This window comes from Rutidosis leptorrhynchoides, chromosome 9 (assembly GCF_046630445.1).
Source record: "Rutidosis leptorrhynchoides isolate AG116_Rl617_1_P2 chromosome 9, CSIRO_AGI_Rlap_v1, whole genome shotgun sequence".
Lineage (NCBI taxonomy): Eukaryota > Viridiplantae > Streptophyta > Magnoliopsida > Asterales > Asteraceae > Rutidosis > Rutidosis leptorrhynchoides.
Genome location: NC_092341.1, coordinates 371,278 through 391,267, shown reverse-complemented (window position 1 = coordinate 391,267; position 19,990 = coordinate 371,278).

Here is a 19,990-nt window from a genome sequence, read left to right as displayed (position 1 = left end):
GAAGAATGTACAGTGTAACTTATTAATGTGAAATCTGAGTATTCCTCGGGTATTACCTACCCGTTAAAATATTTTCACCATTAACAGTTTGTACGAAGGAATTTTTAATTATAATCTTTATGAAACAATATATATACATATATATTTTCTTCAGACGTAATCATGGATTTAATGAGTCAATATGATATTAGACTCATTTGATTTACCGTTAGAATAAGAATAACTAATCTCTAAAACATTAGAGATTATATAATCGCCATGCCGAACGAAGATAACTGATGTAGAACGATTCGTGGAACGATAATTATACTCAAGGTACAGAATGAGATGCTGAGGCATGGATTGTTGATAGTACTGGTGTTGTTACTGATGGTACTGTTGGTGCCGGTGATGTTGTTGAAGCTGGTAACTTTTGCACCATGTTCTCCAAATTGATTACTTGAGCGCGAATTTCGTTGACTTCTTCGATTACTCCGGGGTGATTGTCGGTCGGAATGAGCGGATGAATAAGGTTTAGAATCTGAGTTATGATATAGTCGTGGCGAGATATTCGGGAAATGAGGGTGAAAGTGATGTTACGAACAGGTTCGCCGGTAAGTGCCTCAGGTTCTTCGCCAAAAGGTGAATTCGATTAGTGGAAGGGATCGCCTTCTGCATGTCTCCATTGATTAAGTCGACTACGAATCCATCAGATGAATTGGGGATGGATGATTGGTTGATTCATTCTGGTGACGTTGCTTCCGGAGTTTAGATGACTATCCATTCGGAGTAACTGTCGGGATAACTATCGGAATAGCTGTCGGAATTCGAGGGACTCGAACTGGTTGAAGGATTCATCTCGTACGATCAGATGAAGCATTTTTGATAAGAAATAGATTATAGGCTGTAGATTAGTACCCTGCAATACATACTTTACATATGCATATATAATACTAAAATCCCATAAGTTCGGAGGAATCTACGGAATATGTCAGGCAAAGTTACAGTAAAAGATACGCTAAGATATGGATTAGCAGATACGATAAGATACGAATTTTGTCTATATACTATTCATGCAATCATTGCAGTAAGATGTGTCTAGACTAAGAATGATAAGCAGGTAATTTCCTAAGGATGATAAGCAGATGATTTCCGACTAGAAAGGATAAGCAATACTTTTGACATGCAGACACGGTCGATGTAACGACCCGGAAATTTCCGACCAAATTTAAACCATAATCTCTATATGTTTCCGACACGATAAGCAAAAACCTTAATGTTAAGTCTAGAAAGTTTGAAATCTATATTCGGATAATCAGTTACCTTTGACCAAGCCTGACGATTCACGAACAACTATTTGTAAATAGATACATGTATATTTATATATATAATGATTTGAAATATTAATTGAAATAATATATATGTTAATTGTTGGAAATAAATATGTATATAAATACTACTTGTAAATACATAAAATAAATATTTTCCGAACCTTTTTGATCAGGTTTCAAACAGTTAATGGGTGAAATAATTAATTTTAAATTTGGGATGTTTTTTAGAACACTTTCATGCGTTGGCTGTTTAGCAATGGACACAATATAGCTATTCGGGATAAAGTGTCGGTAGAAGAATTCAATTTACACGGCTGCTCACTGATTTTCTTAAATTGCCATTTGAAAAACTTGCCATTTGAATTGAGATATTTTAATATTATATTATTATAAATTTTATATATATAGATGTAGTACTTGAGCCACACACATTCAATAACACATATATCACTCTTATTTTACTTCTTTGTAATCCACCTAATTCTTTTGATTAGTGAACCACTCGTCAACCACCTTTGGTCACCATGACACAACACCACCTTACACCACCTATCAATCACCAAAACCCTAAATCATTTACTGTTTATTTCTTCGTGTATGTATATAACCGAGAACCCTCATCTCCAACACCATCGAAAACTACCTTCTACTACTTAATGATTTCTGTTTATTCTTCTCTCTTCTTTGTAAAAACCAAAAACCATCATCACTTAGACTCGTCACCCATATTGATCAACCAAACTACCACCTTTCCTGTTTCTTGTTTCGTTTAGTAACCACCCAAAAATCCATCAACAAACCACACTAACCACCACCTTTTATTTACGAGTACATCTTCCTATTTCTGTTTAAAGCTCAAACCACACCTGTAACACGAGTCAACGGTCGCGTTTATATTTTCTTTATACCTTCGTGAGTCATCTAAACCCACTTGCAGTTCTATTCATCTTCTTTTCTATTTTAAATTCAAACCCACAATAACCCATATCATCATCTTAATCTCACACCACCCAAACAACAATATCCATAGATGTTTCTGTTTAAGCTCGAACAAAACTAACCAAACCAAATTCTCGATGATTGCTTCACGCTTCTGTTTTCGTTCTTCTGTTGCACATCTATCGACCAACCGGCCAAACTACCACCATTCGAACACCAACACCATTCTTTTATTTTTCCGTTTCCACCCATAATCATCAACTCTAATTTTATTTTTCGGTTGCTGTATTACACAAAACCGCCACACGCTACCATCAACAATTATACAATTGAACACCTACAACTACCTTTATGTTTTTCTGGATTTCAAAATCATACCCCACAAAACCCACGAACGGGCTGCAACTCTTGTGCTCCTGCTTCCTGTTAACACACCACGAAACTGATGTTGATTCGAAGATGGTGATGAATTTTGTGACGTGATGATAATAAATAATTGAAGATAATGAACGAGTAATGTGCTGAGATGATTATGACGGTTGGATCATGTTTCAGTGATGATGTTAAACGATGAAGATGACAATAGATGTTGATGATGATGATGCGTTATTGTTGTTGCTGATTCCTTTTTCCCTGCCATCGAACCCAATACAAAAAGAAACAGACAAACAAGTTTGCTTTTAATCCCACTTGTATTTTTTTATTTACCTAATCCCACAAAGGGAAAATCCTCCAGCTAATTTCACGAGACCTTTATTAAAATTGGATTTGGGTTCCTTTTGTATTTGGGCCGAGATTAAGTACCAATTGTTGGGCCGAGATAGCATATAATTTAGTTGGGCCGAATGGTTTTGATTATTGGGCCGTGACCCAATGGTGATAATCAGGAATGATTAATGATTAGATTAAATAGACGATGGAAGGAGATGTTGATATACAGGAGTACGGCTTATAATAATATTTGGGTAGTATAAAAACAGAAAGACCGAATAGCTTGGATGGTTTGTGAGGATGTGAGGGTGACGAGAGGACCCAGGATCGAATCCAGGCTGGGACAATAAATTCTTTTTTTTTTTTAGTTCCTTTTTAAGGTACTTTTCCATTTTAAAATTTATTATTATTACCATTATTATTATTATTATTATTAATTGATAATATTATTTTTGATATTATTGGTATTAAAAATTATCATTTTATCATTATCATTAAAGATATCATTTTTTTTATTTAAAATTATTAATATCATTTTTACTACTAGTATCATTATTAGAATAAAAGTTAGTTATATAAAAATATACTATAGTAATTATCTATTTAATGAATATAAAAATAAATATAGTTTATTTAGTTATTAATAAAACGTGCAAGTTAATAAAATAACAATTAATAATAATATCTAAATTTGTTCGATTACTACTATATGTGTTAATATGCATATAAATGATATAGGTTCGTGAATCCGAGGCCAACCTTATACTTGATCAATGATGTCATATGTATTTTTACTACAAAATACATTAGGTGAGTATATAGTTCCCTTTTAAACTCTAAATATTTTGGGCTGAGAATACATGCGCTGTTTTTATAAATGATTTACGTTATGGACACAAGTGATCAAAAATAAATTCTACGTTGAGTTGTACCATGGCATATCTCATTATATTTGGAAGCTAATATTTACGTGAGGAGCGTAAACGCGAATCCTGTTGATAGATCTATCGGGCCTGACAACCCCAACCAGGCTGGACGACCAGTTTTCAACGGTTGCACAGTACTTCGTTTCGTTACTACACTTGGTACGGTGTAGGGATTATTTAAGAATATGCTGCTGTGATTTAAATGTTAAGTATGGTTACCAAGTGCTCAACGACTTTTCCATACACTTGCGAGTGTATTATGTATGTATATGAAATCTTGTGGTCCATAGTTATAACGCTGCTAGCATCAAACCTATGAACTCACCAACCTTTTGGTTGACACTTTTAAGCATGTTTATTCTCAGGTACGAATTAAGTCTTCCGCTGTGCATTTGCTCATTTTAAGGACATTACTTGGAGTCGATCATCGCAATGGGACCAAATGTTGATGACTTCGTCCAGGTGGATAAGGACGGGTTGTTACAGGTGGTATCAGAGCGTTGGTCTTAGCGAACCAGGCCTTGCATTAGTGTGTCTAACTGGTAGTTGTTAGGATACATTAGTGAGTCTGGACTTTGACCGTGTCTACCTGTCAAAAAGTTTTGCTTATCATTTCTAGTCGGAAACCATCTGCTTATCATCCTTAGGAAATTGCTTGCCTATCATTCTCAAGTCTAGACACGTTCTACTGCATTCAGTGCATCGATAGTGTATAGACGAAATTCATATTCTAACGTATCTGATAATTCATATCTTAGCGCATCTGTAGGCCTGCCTGACAAATGCCGTAGGTTCTTCTGTAGTCTACAAAATCCTTAGTGTTATATATATATAGATATTCTATGTAGTTAGAATATCATCCTATATTCGAAAATTATTTCACATCGAAGAACTATTCCATTCATCGACTTTCTCTTGGCATTGAACCTGAAAGCACTTACCGGCGAACCTGTTCGAGAAACCATTTAACCTCTCATTTCTAGAAATATCCCGTTACGATTATATATTATCCTATATTTCGAATCTTACTCACCCGCTCGTTTCAATCGTGAATCATCCCGACATAATATAAGAAGTTAACGAACTACGTGATCGAGTAATGGCTTTAGAGAATCTGGTGTGGAGACACCAGCAGTAGCACCAGCAGCATAATCCGTACCACCATCATCAACGCCGACAATACTCTTATCACCCCAACCACAATCACGTCATAAATCTCAACGTCACGATCTGTACCTCGGATATCAACATCACACGCTTCAATATCATTATCTGTACTTCAAGAATACTCCTTGTTTTACATATCATTCTACATCGATTAATTTCGTTCTACGTATTGTTCTACCTCATTTACCTTCGTCCGACATGGCAATTATGTAATCTCTAAAGTTTTAGAGATCATATAATCAAGTGCTAACAATAAATCAAATGAGTATAAAATCTTATTGACTCATTAAATCCATAATTACATCTGAAGAAAATATATATGCAAGTATATTTTCATAAAGATCGTAATTAAAAATTCTTTTGTACAAACTGTTAATGATGAAAATATTTTAACGGGTGGGTAGTACCCAAGGAATATTTAAAATTCACATTAACAAGTTACACTGTATATTCTTCGAATCTGATTCAACGGTCATTTACTATCCTACTTACAATCACCGATATACGTATCCGTTCACCACAGAATAACCATTTCCATTCAAATTTCATATTTGGATTTTTACCTATCCGAATCCAACAAGTGGCATAAAGAAGAAACATTGGACAAATTAAAAATTGTTAGAAACACACGAATTAACTAATTGAAAATTTGTTAAGGATTCCATGCTAACTGTTCCGGCTAACTGTTCCCAGCTAACCGATTAACATTTAATTTATCGCAGTTTACATTCTCGCAATTTTAATTTCTGCACTATCGGGACACATGTACAACAATACGTCGGATTAATTCGGAGACAACACGTTGTGTAATGGGTCATGATATACATTTATTTATTTTACGCACTTTAAATAACGGGACACGTATGCAAGGTTTCGACTTATCATATCGACCCATCTATATATATATATTTCGGAACAACCGTAGACACTCTATATGTGAAAGTGGGAGTTGGCTATACAGGGTCGGAGTTGATTCCAAAATATATATATACTTTGAGTTGTGATCGACACCGAGACCGGTACACGGGTCACGATACGTATTAAGTAATTCGAATATTATATATCTAAATTATATATGAATATATTGAACTGTTGAACTACTGGACATTGGACAATCAGACTAATAGACTGCTAACTATGAACAAGTAAAATGAATTAAAATATTGATTATAACATATGAAACTAAACAAATCTTCAAGTTTGCCACTTGAATTCGTCTTAAACCTCATTTGTACCTCGACAATTACAATCCATATTCAAACCAATTATGATTCTTGAAAACACCTCGATCGAAAAGTTGAACCCGCCGCACCTCGTCTACGGAAGAAAGATTTATGCATACAGTTATGCACCTGAAAAACTTTCGAAACCAAAATTATAGTTAAATTGTATTTGCGTCGAATTCATTATCATTCATTAGCAAAAACAACCTTACGATTCCTTTTCAAAGTAGCCAATTTTGTCACAGTTCCACTTCGGTTTCTCAGTAAGACTACTCTTATTATAACCTCGATATATACACGTTGTTCGTTCGCCGTCATTACCAAAGAACCTTTTATATTCCACCATACTACCATCAGCGTTTAATCATCTAAAAACACAATTCTCTTGAAACCACCTCGGTTTGATAACCGATGACCCAGATTCGTTAACTTTGAGAATGCTGACGAAGCAGCATGTCATAGATAGTCTTGACGACCAAAAGTTGATGATAAAAGAAGGAAGTGTTAGGAACGCTCGATAGAAAATTTGGTACTGAAAACCGGATTGAGCAAACTATGAAGGAGGCTCTGAACAAGTTACAAGGACTAAACTTGTACATAAAGAATTATGACGATTCTGTAGCAAACACCTTGCTTCTGAATCTAAACCCTTACGGGTCAATTTTCATCATCATCCTTCGACATTAGAAATTCCAAGATATTATCATATCTTTCATTATAAATATCCTCAATATTTCTGAAGATATTTTCACCACTATCCTTATCTGAAATCATTTATCTCTGTAATATCTGCGTTACAATATAAAGGAAACTGTGTTAGTTTCTAAATCCTTCAAGTTTAAAATAGGAATGTTCTGAAGCAGTGTTGGGAACTGATGCATGAATTAGTATAATATAATGAAACTTGATCAACTTCATTATATTACAGTAAGTCATGTTGAGTTTCTAATGGAATGTGATGATTCACAGTACCATCATCATGTGACATGTTACACGGCTCTTACATTTTATATAAATTCTAATAATATCAAGAAAATATTTCTTGATAATTCGATCTTTTCCAGAATATTTTGGTAATTTGACAAACCAAAATCGTGCCATTACCATTCCTTTCTGAGAGCATTAGCTATGTTCATTCCAAATTTCATATCTACGAATTACGGACCATTACTCGCTTGACTTGAGGACGGGAAGAAGAAACGAAGGGACAAAGCCCCGAAATAGAAATTGGAGTAAAAAAAAATAAAAAATCGCAGTAAATAGGAGAGAGCATTAACTATGGATGACAATGATTATAGAAGACAGAAGCAGGGACATCGAAGTATAAGGGAAGATATAAAACCTAACAACCACCCAGAAATTACAAACCGTGTATATCAATACGTATTGCAACGTAAAGACACGGGAGAATTAAAAACATTATAATTTAAGGAAATCATAGAAGTGAATAGATTCTTCTGGCGGTAGATGGAAGAGAAGAATGAAAGATATAAAAGTTAGGAGTATAACAAGAATCAGAACGGGATGGAGCATTTTAAAGAAAACTTTAAGATATGAATTGAGGGAGAAAGGATAGAAGATGTGAGGTATAAGGAAGGGAAGGAGGTAGATTTATAGTGAAATATTCGACAGAGAAATCAAAACAGATTGCCGTATTAAATCAAAGAAGATCCTGATCGCCGAAGAGCCAAATCTTGTTACGTAAGATTTTCTTTAAATCCCTTAAATCCCGGAAGTCAATAGTAACTACGTCATCAGTCAAAACAAATATATTTATCGACTCATTTCATTCTTTTGTGATAGCTTCACTCGTGCACTTCATATGATCGAATCGTTTTATCCATATCTTCCAATAATGATAAAACTCTATTATTACCTCATATTTGTCATGAAAACATTCCTATTGTTATTTATGACAACCTCTACCAAATTTCGGGGACGAAATTTTTTAACGGGTGGGTACTGTAACGACCCGGAAATTTTCGACCAAATTTAAACCATAATCTCTATATGTTTCCGACACGATAAGCAAAAACCTTAATGTTAAGTCTAGAAAGTTTGAAATCTATATTCGGATAATCAGTTACCCTTTGACCAAGCCTGACGATTCACGAACAACTATTTGTAAATAGATACATGTATATTTATATATATAATGATTTGAAATATTAATTGAAATAATATATATGTTAATTGTTGGAAATAAATATGTATATAAATACTACTTGTAAATACATAAAATAAATATTTTCCGAACCTTTTTGATCAGGTTTCAAACAGTTAATGGGTGAAATAATTAATTTTAAATTTGGGATTTTTTTTAGAACACTTTCATGCGTTGGCTGTTTAGCAATGGACACAATATAGCTATTCGGGATAAAGTGTCGGTAGAAGAATTCAATTTACACGGCTGCTCACTGATTTTCTTAAATTGCCATTTGAAAAACTTGCCATTTGAATTGAGATATTTTAATATTATATTATTATAAATTTTATATATATAGATGTAGTACTTGAGCCACACACATTCAATAACACATATATCACTCTTATTTTACTTCTTTGTAATCCACCTAATTCTTTTGATTAGTGAACCACTCGTCAACCACCTTTGGTCACCATGACACAACACCACCTTACACCACCTATCAATCACCAAAACCCTAAATCATTTACTGTTTATTTCTTCGTGTATGTATATAACCGAGAACCCTCATCTCCAAAACCATCGAAAACTACCTTCTACTACTTAATGATTTCTGTTTATTCTTCTCTCTTCTTTGTAAAAACCAAAAACCATCATCACTTAGACTCGTCACCCATATTGATCAACCAAACTACCACCTTTCCTGTTTCTTGTTTCGTTTAGTAACCACCCAAAAATCCATCAACAAACCACACTAACCACCACCTATTATTTACGAGTACATCTTCCTATTTCTGTTTAAAGCTCAAACCACACCTGTAACACGAATCAACGGTCGCGTTTATATTTTCTTTATACCTTCGTGAGTCATCTAAACCCACTTGCAGTTCTATTCATCTTCTTTTCTATTTTAAATTCAAACCCACAATAACCCATATCATCATCTTAATCTCACACCACCCAAACAACAATATCCATAGATATTTCTGTTTAAGCTCGAACAAAACTAACCAAACCAAATTCTCGATGATTGCTTCACGCTTCTGTTTTCGTTCTTCTGTTTCACATCTGTCGACCAACCGGCCAAACCACCACCATTCGAACACCAACACCATTCTTTTATTTTTCCGTTTCCACCCATAATCATCAACTCTAATTTTATTTTTCGGTTGCTGTATTACACAAAACCGCCACACGCTACCATCAACAATTATACAATTGAACACCTACAACTACCTTTATGTTTTTCTGGATTTCAAAATCATACCCCACAAAACCCACGAACGGGCTGCAACTCTTGTGCTCCTGCTTCCTGTTAACACACCACGAAACTGATGTTGATTCGAAGATGGTGATGAATTTTGTGACGTGATGATAATAAATAATTGAAGATAATGAACGAGTAATGGGCTGAGATGATTATGACGGTTGGATCATGTTTCAGTGATGATGTTAAACGATGAAGATGACAATAGATGTTGATGATGATGATGATGATGATGCGTTATTGTTGTTGCTGATTCCTTTTTCCCTGCCATCGAACCCAATACAAAAAGAAACAGACAAACAAGTTTGCTTTTAATCCCACTTGTATTTTTTTTATTTACCTAATCCCACAAAGGGAAAATCCTCCAGCTAATTTCACGAGACCTTTATTAAAATTGGATTTGGGTTCCTTTTGTATTTGGGCCGAGATTAAGTACCAATTGTTGGGCCGAGATAGCATATAATTTAGTTGGGCCGAATGGTTTTGATTATTGGGCCGTGACCCAATGGTGATAATCAGGAATGATTAATGATTAGATTAAATAGACGATGGAAGGAGATGTTGATATACAGGAGTACGGCTTATAATAATATTTGGGTAGTGTAAAAACATAAAGACCGAATAGCTTGGATGGTTTGTGAGGATGTGAGGGTGACGAGAGGACCCAGGATCGAATCCAGGCTGGGACAATAAATTCTTTTTTTTTTAGTTCCTTTTTAAGGTAGTTTTCCATTTTAAAATTTATTATTATTACCATTATTATTATTATTATTATTAATTGATAATATTATTTTTGATATTATTGGTATTAAAAATTATCATTTTATCATTATCATTAAAGATATCATTTTTTTATTTAAAATTATTAATATCATTTTTACTACTAGTATCATTATTAGAATAAAAGTTAGTTATATAAAAATATACTATAGTAATTATCTATTTAATGAATATAAAAATAAATATAGTTTATTTAGTTATTAATAAAACGTGCAAGTTAATAAAATAACAATTAATAATAATATCTAAATTTGTTCGATTACTACTATATGTGTTAATATACATATAAATGATATAGGTTCGTGAATCCGAGGCCAACCTTATACTTGATCAATGATGTCATATGTATTTTTACTACAAAATACATTAGGTGAGTATATAGTTCCCTTTTAAACTCTAAATATTTTGGGCTGAGAATACATGCGCTGTTTTTATAAATGATTTACGTTATGGACACAAGTGATCAAAAATAAATTCTACGTTGAGTTGTACCATGGCATATCTCTTTATATTTGGTAGCTAATATTTACGTGAGGAGCGTAAACGCGAATCCTGTTGATAGATCTATCGGGCCTGACAACCCCAACCGGGCTGGACGACCAGTTTTCAATGGTTGCACAGTACTTCGTTTCGTTACTACACTTGGTACGGTGTAGGGATTATTTAAGAATATGCTGCTGTGATTTAAATGTTAAGTATGGTTACCAAGTGCTCAACAACTTTTCCATACACTTGCGAGTGTATTATGTATGTATATGAAATCTTGTGGTCCATAGTTATAACGCTGCTAGCATCAAACCTATGAACTCACCAACCTTTTGGTTGACACTTTTAAGCATGTTTATTCTCAGGTACGAATTAAGTCTTCCGCTGTGCATTTGCTCATTTTAAGGACATTACTTGGAGTCGATCATCGCAATGGGACCAAATGTTGATGACTTCGTCCAGGTGGATAAGGACGGGTTGTTACAGTCAAAGTCCAGACTCACTAATGCCTCCTAACGACTTATCAGTTACACACACTAATGCAGACCTGGTTCACTAAGACCTCTGCTCTGATACCAACTGTGAAGACCCGTCCTAATCCATCCGGACAAAGTCCACATCGATTATAAACGATTCACAATAGTTGATTACGTCGCGAGGTACTTGACCTCTATATGATACATTTTACAAACATTGCATTCGTTTTTAAAAGACAAACTTTCGTTACATTGACAGTTGACAGGCATGTATAGCATTTCATAATATATCAAAATATAATTGACTTAATAATAATCTTGATGAACTCAAAGACTCGAATGCAACATCTTTTGAAATATGTCATGAATGACTCCAAGTAATATCTCTAATATGAGCAAATGCACAACGGAAGATTTCTTTCGTACCTGAGAATAAACATGCTTTCAAGTGTCAACCAAAAGGTTGGTGAGTTCATTGGTTTATCATAAATAATCATTTCATAATTTTAATAGACCATAAGATTTCATATTTCCATTTCTCATAAACATACGTCCCATGCATAGAGATAAAAATATCATTCATATAGATTGAACACCTGATAACCGACATTCACAATATACATATAAGAATATCCCCATCATTCAGGGATCCTCCTTCGGACATGATATAAATTTTGAAGTACTAAAGCATCCGGTACTTTGGATGGGGCTTGTTGGGCCCGATAGATCTATCTTTAGAGTTCGCGTCAATTAGGGTGTCTGTTCCCTAATTCTTAGATTACCAGACTTAATAACAAGGGGCATATTCGGTTTAATAATCCAGCCATAGAATGTAGTTTTAAGTACTTGTGTCTATTTCGTAAAACAGTTATAAAAGTAGCGCATGTATTCTCAGTCCCAAAATATATATTGCGAAAGCATTTAAAAAGGAATTAATGAAAACTCACAGTACTGTATTTTGTAGTAAAAAATACATATGACGATATTGAAAAACTGAACAATGCAGGGTTGACCTCGGATTCACGAACCTATATCATTTGTATATATATTAAAACATATATTTGTAGTTGAACAAAGATATATATATATTATTATTATTAGTGATACAATTTTTATATTAACAACTTATATTCATTTTATGTAAAACTATTAAGTTTCGTTATGTTATATGTAATAAATATATATTTATGTATTTATTATTTGTTAGTTAAAACGGTACATTAATAATACTAAAGTAATATTTGAAATAATAATAGTGTTTATACTAATATTAATAAAAATGATAATATTATTTATAGTTCTATTAATAACTATATTAATGGTAGTTTTCAATAGTCAAACTCATAATAATGATAATATCAGTAGTTTTTAATAGAATGAATAATTTAATAATAATGATAATGAAAATAATAATTTTTGACATTAGTACATAATACTTAATAATAATAACTATAACAATCTTATTATTAGTGGAAATTTTAATATTTATAATTTTGTTAACAATAATAGTAATAATAATGATTCTACAATGATACTAATACTAATATTAATAATAGTTTGTGTTATTTTCATAATTACAATAATAATAACAATCGTATTCATGATAATAATAATAATAACAATAATAATAATAATATTTAATGACATTGCTTAATAATAACTAGAATGATAATAATAATAATCATATCATAAATTTTTAACATACTAATAACAATTTATAGTAACAATAACAATAATAATAATAATAATAATAATAATAATAATAATAATAATAATAATAATAATAATAATAATAATAATAATAATAATAATAATAATAATAATAATAATAATAATAATAATAATAATAATAATAATAATAATAATAATAATAATGAAAATGATAACAGTAGTAATAAAACTAAAAAAAATAAACTACCTGCCTCATAAGGGACTCGAACCCGCAACCTTTCATACACCCTACACACAACTAAACCGCTCAAGCCAATCTGTTTTTCTGATCAATCTTACAAGCCGTTTTTATTTAACCCGTATGTTATTTCTACTCTTTATATCTTCTTCCTCATCCCATTAAAGTCGATCCAGGGATAAATTCAAACATAACCATAATCGTTTTTGGATTTAAAATCTAAACAGAAGTTTTATGTAAAAGCTGGAATTAATTAAAAACAAAAAAAATTAAAGAAAATCGAAGCTGGGACTAGGTACTGAAGAACCGGATGAACTCTAAATCAAATTGGAAATTTTAATATGTTTTAGACCCCGAACAAAAAATGAAAAATGTTTCAAATCCCCTCTAGAAACTATCTGCATCCTCAATTTGAATCAAACGTCCAAACAAATTTCGAATTTCTATATTATCAGCTCGTTTGACTTTAAAAAAAATAAGTTTGACTTTTGAAATTCGAATTCAGAAAACAAAATTGGGGTTTGAAAACTTACAGATACATTGAACATAATATTCCTAACAATATTACATTGATAGATTTTGTTAATTGTTTTGGAATCGAGATTTTGGAAAAAAAAAAATGATATACAGAGATATCGACCCTGTATAAAAAAAAGAAAAAATATATATTGCTCTGTAATATGCTATTGCTAGGTACAATTGATAACGTGTGACAGAGAGTTGAATGGATTTCATATTAACACAAGCTTAATTGATTTCTTATTTAATTGGCAAGCACTCGACAGGGAATGTTATCCAAGGAGATTAAAACAAAAATTAAAAAAAAGCTGATGGTGAACCATAACATATATATACCCTACATGATTCAGATATCTAACAACTCTTGTATTCTAATGATGTCTCTGTAGCAAGATGGATAGGAAAAGGAGAACTCAGTGGTGATAAATGACTAAATCGAATCCTTCAATTGATCTTATTATATAGATAATATTAATTAATAATTAGTAAATATAATTATATAATTAATAATAATACTCTCAATATTAAAAAATAATATAATGATAATACTAATAATAATATCAAATGTATTAGTAATAATATTCGTATTGATATTAATAATATAATAATATTAATTATATTAATGATAATAATAATAAATTGTATTTACGATAACCATAATTATAATACCTTAATGATTCTAGAATATATTGATTCTACTAATAATACCAATAATGATAACAATAATATTAGTACTATTTGTAATATAATACATGTATCAAATTTCATATTATATATGACAATATTAATAATACTAAATGTAGATGTTAATATAGAGGATGATAATTATATTACTATAACAACTATAATTTAATTTATAATAAAACTTATTGTATTAGATATTAATATTGCATATTATTAATTATGTAATATATTTATGATAACATACAAACATTACAATAAATAGAATTCATATATATATATATATATATGTATATGTATATGTGTATATATATATATATATATATATATATATATATATATATATATATATATATATATATATATTATGTTAACAACAACTTAATTATTCTATATGTTATTTTACATTTTAATTCGAATTATTAAAGTGTACTTTATTAATCTGAAATGTTATATATCTATTTATGTATACATATTTATTTACAAATAGTTGTTCGTGAACCTTCGGGACAGTCAAAGGGTAATTGCATTAATGAAAACACTTCAAAATATTTAGACTCAACATTACAGACTTTGTTTATCGTATCAAAATCATATAAAGATTAAGTTTAAATTTAGTCGGAAATTCCCGGGTCATCACAGCCTTCACTCGTACAAGTGGGCTACCTCAGCCGTACGGGTGATCACTCACTCGTGTATGTATACTCAGATTAGATTTGTTACTCAGCTCAGCTCAACCGTGCGTATGAGCTTATCAGCCATACGAGTGAGCCTTCACTCGTATGTCTGACTGAGTCTAATATAGTCAAACATCCTTTTTGCGTTCCTGTAGTACCTGTAACGACATATAAACACATATAGGATAATAACGAGCGATCATTGTAGCCCATAAACTGAAGTACTAATCACAAACGTAGGATAGATGTCTAGAGACTTACAGAAAATGCATTAACAACTTCCCCTAGGACCTAGAACATCGATTACAATAAAGTAAACATCTGTGAAATACATATAAGTATAAAGGTAACATCAAATACACATCCAGATTCTCTCTCACATAAAAACATCAAAAACAAAATACAAACTAGCAACACAGTATCTGACAGGATTCAGTTGGCCTGAGCTTGGTTCGAGCTTTGAGCATCACTTTCTCTGTTGAGGTAGGCATGGTAGACATCGATCACACGTTGATATCGCATAGCTTCCTCCTTTTTATCATCTCTGAACGTAATGTGATGGCTGTGAAGAGTCTCCACATCAAATCTCGATAAGTTCCTCAGCCACATAGGATCTAGAATCCTCACATTGTCAAACTGTATACTTCCATCTTCTCTCTCAATTGCAGTCAGTATCACTGCTTCCTCCGACAATTCGTCATAGAACCACCATCTGAAGTTTTTACATATATCCTTGGGTAAGGGCATCAAGGGAGATTGTTTCATGTACTTAGATGGACGAAACTTAACAACGTGAATAGGTCCACCTTTTGAATTTAACTTTGTTGGGTGTATGGAAAACCTGACGGCTGCTGACTTAAAGATATCCCATTTCTCTGTCTTGTACTCATATATGAGTTTTCTCTGAAACAACCTGGAAAGGTCACTATCTTCAGCATTCAACATCTTCAGCTTCGCAAGTTGCATGATCTCAAAGTAAGGTAGAGTTTTAAAGTGACTCGGTCTTATCATATAATCAAATCCTCCTTCCCTCTTGATCGCAAAACAATTTATCTCCTTGAAATATCCCCAGCTCAGTATTTTACTCTTGGCATACTTCTTGGTTCTTTTTCCCTTTCATAGAAACTGACAAACTTTGGCTCGAGTTCTGGCTTGTTTATCTGATCAGGGTTAACAACGTTATATTTCCACCAACTCTGACGGATCTCATCTTCTTCAACGTTTCTGTTAACTTTAACCCTATCACGTTCGAACCACTTATTAATCTCATTCCATATCTCGGCTTTAGCTTGCTCGGCTCGGAGTTTCTTCTTCTTTAGCTCAATCTCTTTTCTTTCTTTCTCAACGAGCAGTTTCTCATGTCGGATTCTCTTATTCCTTTCCATCAAAACATCAACTTCTTTAATTTGCTCCTTGTATACCTTCCTCGCCTTTTCTAATTCATTCAACCTCTTTGTTTTCACCTCACTATTCAAATTGAAAAAGTCACTTAAAGTATTGAGTGGCGGATTCGAGTAGGACTCGAGCGAAGGCATAACAATGTCAAGTTCTTCTTCTTCTTCTTCTTCATTCTCAGATTCTGTCAACAATTCATCCTCGGACTCAATTATCACATCCTCTTTCACATTATCTTTACCAATAGAATCTTCACTCTTTTCATCCACAAACAAATTATCAAAATCACTTTAGTCAATATTTTGGATGATCTTCTTGTGGAGCCTTGACTTCAGCTTCAACTGTCTCTGCATCCTCTGTATCATTTTCACTGTCGTATGCCAGAGCAGCAAGCTGTTCCACTAGGAAATGACTTGGTGGAACTTCCCCCTTTTCCGCATCATTAAAAACATTTGAATAATTCATATAATATTCAGCAGTAAAGACCTCACCATATTCATTAAAGCTTCAAATAGGTATCACTAACGGATATTCAAAAGAGGGTCCTCCAGTGCTAGCATCTTCTTCATCATCTTTTTCGTCACCACCTCCCAAATCAGAGGAATATTCACCTCCATCCGTTATCAACTTGGTTTTACCAGAGGTAATTTGTTTGAGCTTATCGTTCATCTCCTTCCACTTCAACTTGTTTTCACTCTTAATAGCCACAGTCTTTTTCTTTAACTTCTCCATCTTTCCCTTCTGACGGTTCATTCAATTCCACAACCTTTTGTTTTCTTCCATTAACGACTCAATCTTTGCTTCACTAACTTTCTTCTCTTCGATGGCTTGATTCTAGAGATTAGTAATCTTAGTGATCAACGACAGCTGCTCTAGCTTCCTTCATGAAACCGGAAGGTTGTCTCTGAGCTTGTTGTTTAATACCTCCCTGAGATGACCTTTGAGATGAGTCATAATTTTGTTTGGTTCTCCTCTCCTTCTTCTTTGGCTGTTCGGAAGTCATCGGTCCTTTACCTTTTCTCTTCCTTTGAATCAAACTAACATCTTACTCTGTTGCTTCATCATCATCACCATCATTAACATCATCATTAACATTATTTCCTCCTTGAGCTTCACCAGTTGCTCTTTGATTATCACCTCCACCTTCCTCCTAATCAGTAACTTCATAGTTAGAGTCGAAATCGTCATTTCTCCAAGCATTACCAGCTAGACATCTATAATTCTCCTTGATGAGATGGCAAACAAGCTTTCTATTAAAATCAGGTTTCAAACCCTCGTTTCTGGTTTCCTCCATTCTCCGAAAAGTTATCGGATTCATTGGTTTTAGGTGAATTATATCCTCTTCAAGCTTTGGCAGATCTAGTGCAGCGTCATTGATAATCAATTGAATAAAATGGGTGTAGATGAGGTATCTATGTGTAGAACTGAAAAGATTAGCTTTGAAGTAATAAAAGACGAATCCTGAGAAATCATACGGAGCCCTTAGGATAAGTGCCACAAACATACTTTGCACTTTCTTATTCAGCTTATCAAAACTAGCTTTACGTCCACTCAAGCAGTGCATTATCACATGAGCAAGATATCTAAACTGTGGAGGCAGAAGAGTCTTCATCAGTTCAGATTTACCAAAAATATAACCAGAATATGCACCTCTCTTGAAGCATCCGTGAATTCTTTCTCTATTGATCGTCATATGGGAGCAGTTCTCATCATTAAAACTTAAAATCCTCCTTATCACAGTCTTAGAAACAACGACCTCATGCCCTTGAACAGTACTGACCAGCTTAGTCTTAGCTTCTGACACATCAAGTGCCGCATTTCTTCAGAATTCTCTTTGGTGGCTGTAGTAAGCCGTGCATGGAGTAGAAATAGTAGTATGGATCCTTGATCACTTTAGAAAAGCTATAATCTCTTTAAAGAGTAGTGTCATAGAGGGCAACTTGATTGTTGAGCTCACCCTTCTCTAGAATAATCTCTTGTTAAGCAGGTGGATTAACAGGATTCACTTGAGGATTGTGTCCTTGCTCCCCCTGAGCTTCTTGGTTTACAACCGGAACATTAACTTGTTGTTTAGCCATAGGTGATTTCTTAACAAACTGAAATAGCAACAGAAATGTTAGAAATACAACTCACATATCATAAGACATCAAATCATTTGCAACAAAGTGTCATAACTCATTAAATAGGACAAAACGCGCGAGTGATACTGTCGCACGTGTCGTTGAGTGGTCAGCCGTGCGAGTCACATAGTCACTCGTGTCACTGCTGACACTTTTGAACAGTAATATGGTTTCAGACAAGGTACATGGTTGAGGCAACATTTATAAGCGAGTGAATCAACGTTGTGGTGACTCGTGCGGTTAATCACACGTGTCAGCTCTGTCAAGCAAGTGAGCAGTCAAATGAAATCAAACGAGTGGGCTCAAAGGTTCACACGGTTAAGCCTTAACCGCGTACTGACTCGTGCGAGTCATGTCCCACGCGTGCGAGTGAGATCACTCGTGCATGTCTGATGAAACCGATATTAAATGCAATATTTAAATCGACAGGATTACATGTTTGTGCGTTTTATGGTCCGATTTATATCACAATAGCAACATTAGGTATCGTTTAACTCAAAACAATAGCAAATAATCATCAAAACACACTGCAATTTAACAAAATTCGACTTATAAAGGGTTTCGACACATTCAAACAACAAATTAACCTACCAAACATTGATGAAATTGTACCTATTTGGTGGCGCTGAGGTCGGCTTAATATGCTTAACAAACGCTGTGGTGGAAAACTCGATTGGTGAAGATCGATTTTAGAGAGAGAAAAAGAAGTGGGTGCACAAGTGTGAGTTCCTGTGCTCAGCACCCTCTATTTATACTCTCGTGCTCAACCGTATGGTTGAGCACACGGTTCACCATTAACCACGCGTCTTACAGTGTCACTCATGCATGTGACCCAGATGTCTTAGGATAATTCTAAAACAGGGTTACTCGTACGGTTAACCTCACTGGTGTGGTTACTCGTATGGTTCACACATCAATCGTGCGAGTGAGCTACTTAGGCAATTTTAAATTTTCACTAACTTAGGATTTCGACTCGTTTGGCAATCTTAGAGCTAACTAGCACTTTCAATTTGAGTCATAAATCACTAATCCATCAAGTAATGATCATTAACACTTAGGCAGATGAAAAATCCTAACCAAAATGAGGTTATTACTCTAAACATTCTGTTTCACATGAGTAAGTTCTACAGTGTAATGTCATCTTAAGTTCACTAACACCTTAAATCATTTAAAGTCCTTCAAACAATCACAAGCTCTTCAAACTTCTATCTTATGGATTTGGTGGCCAAAACTATTTTGATCTCGACAAGGTTCTTTC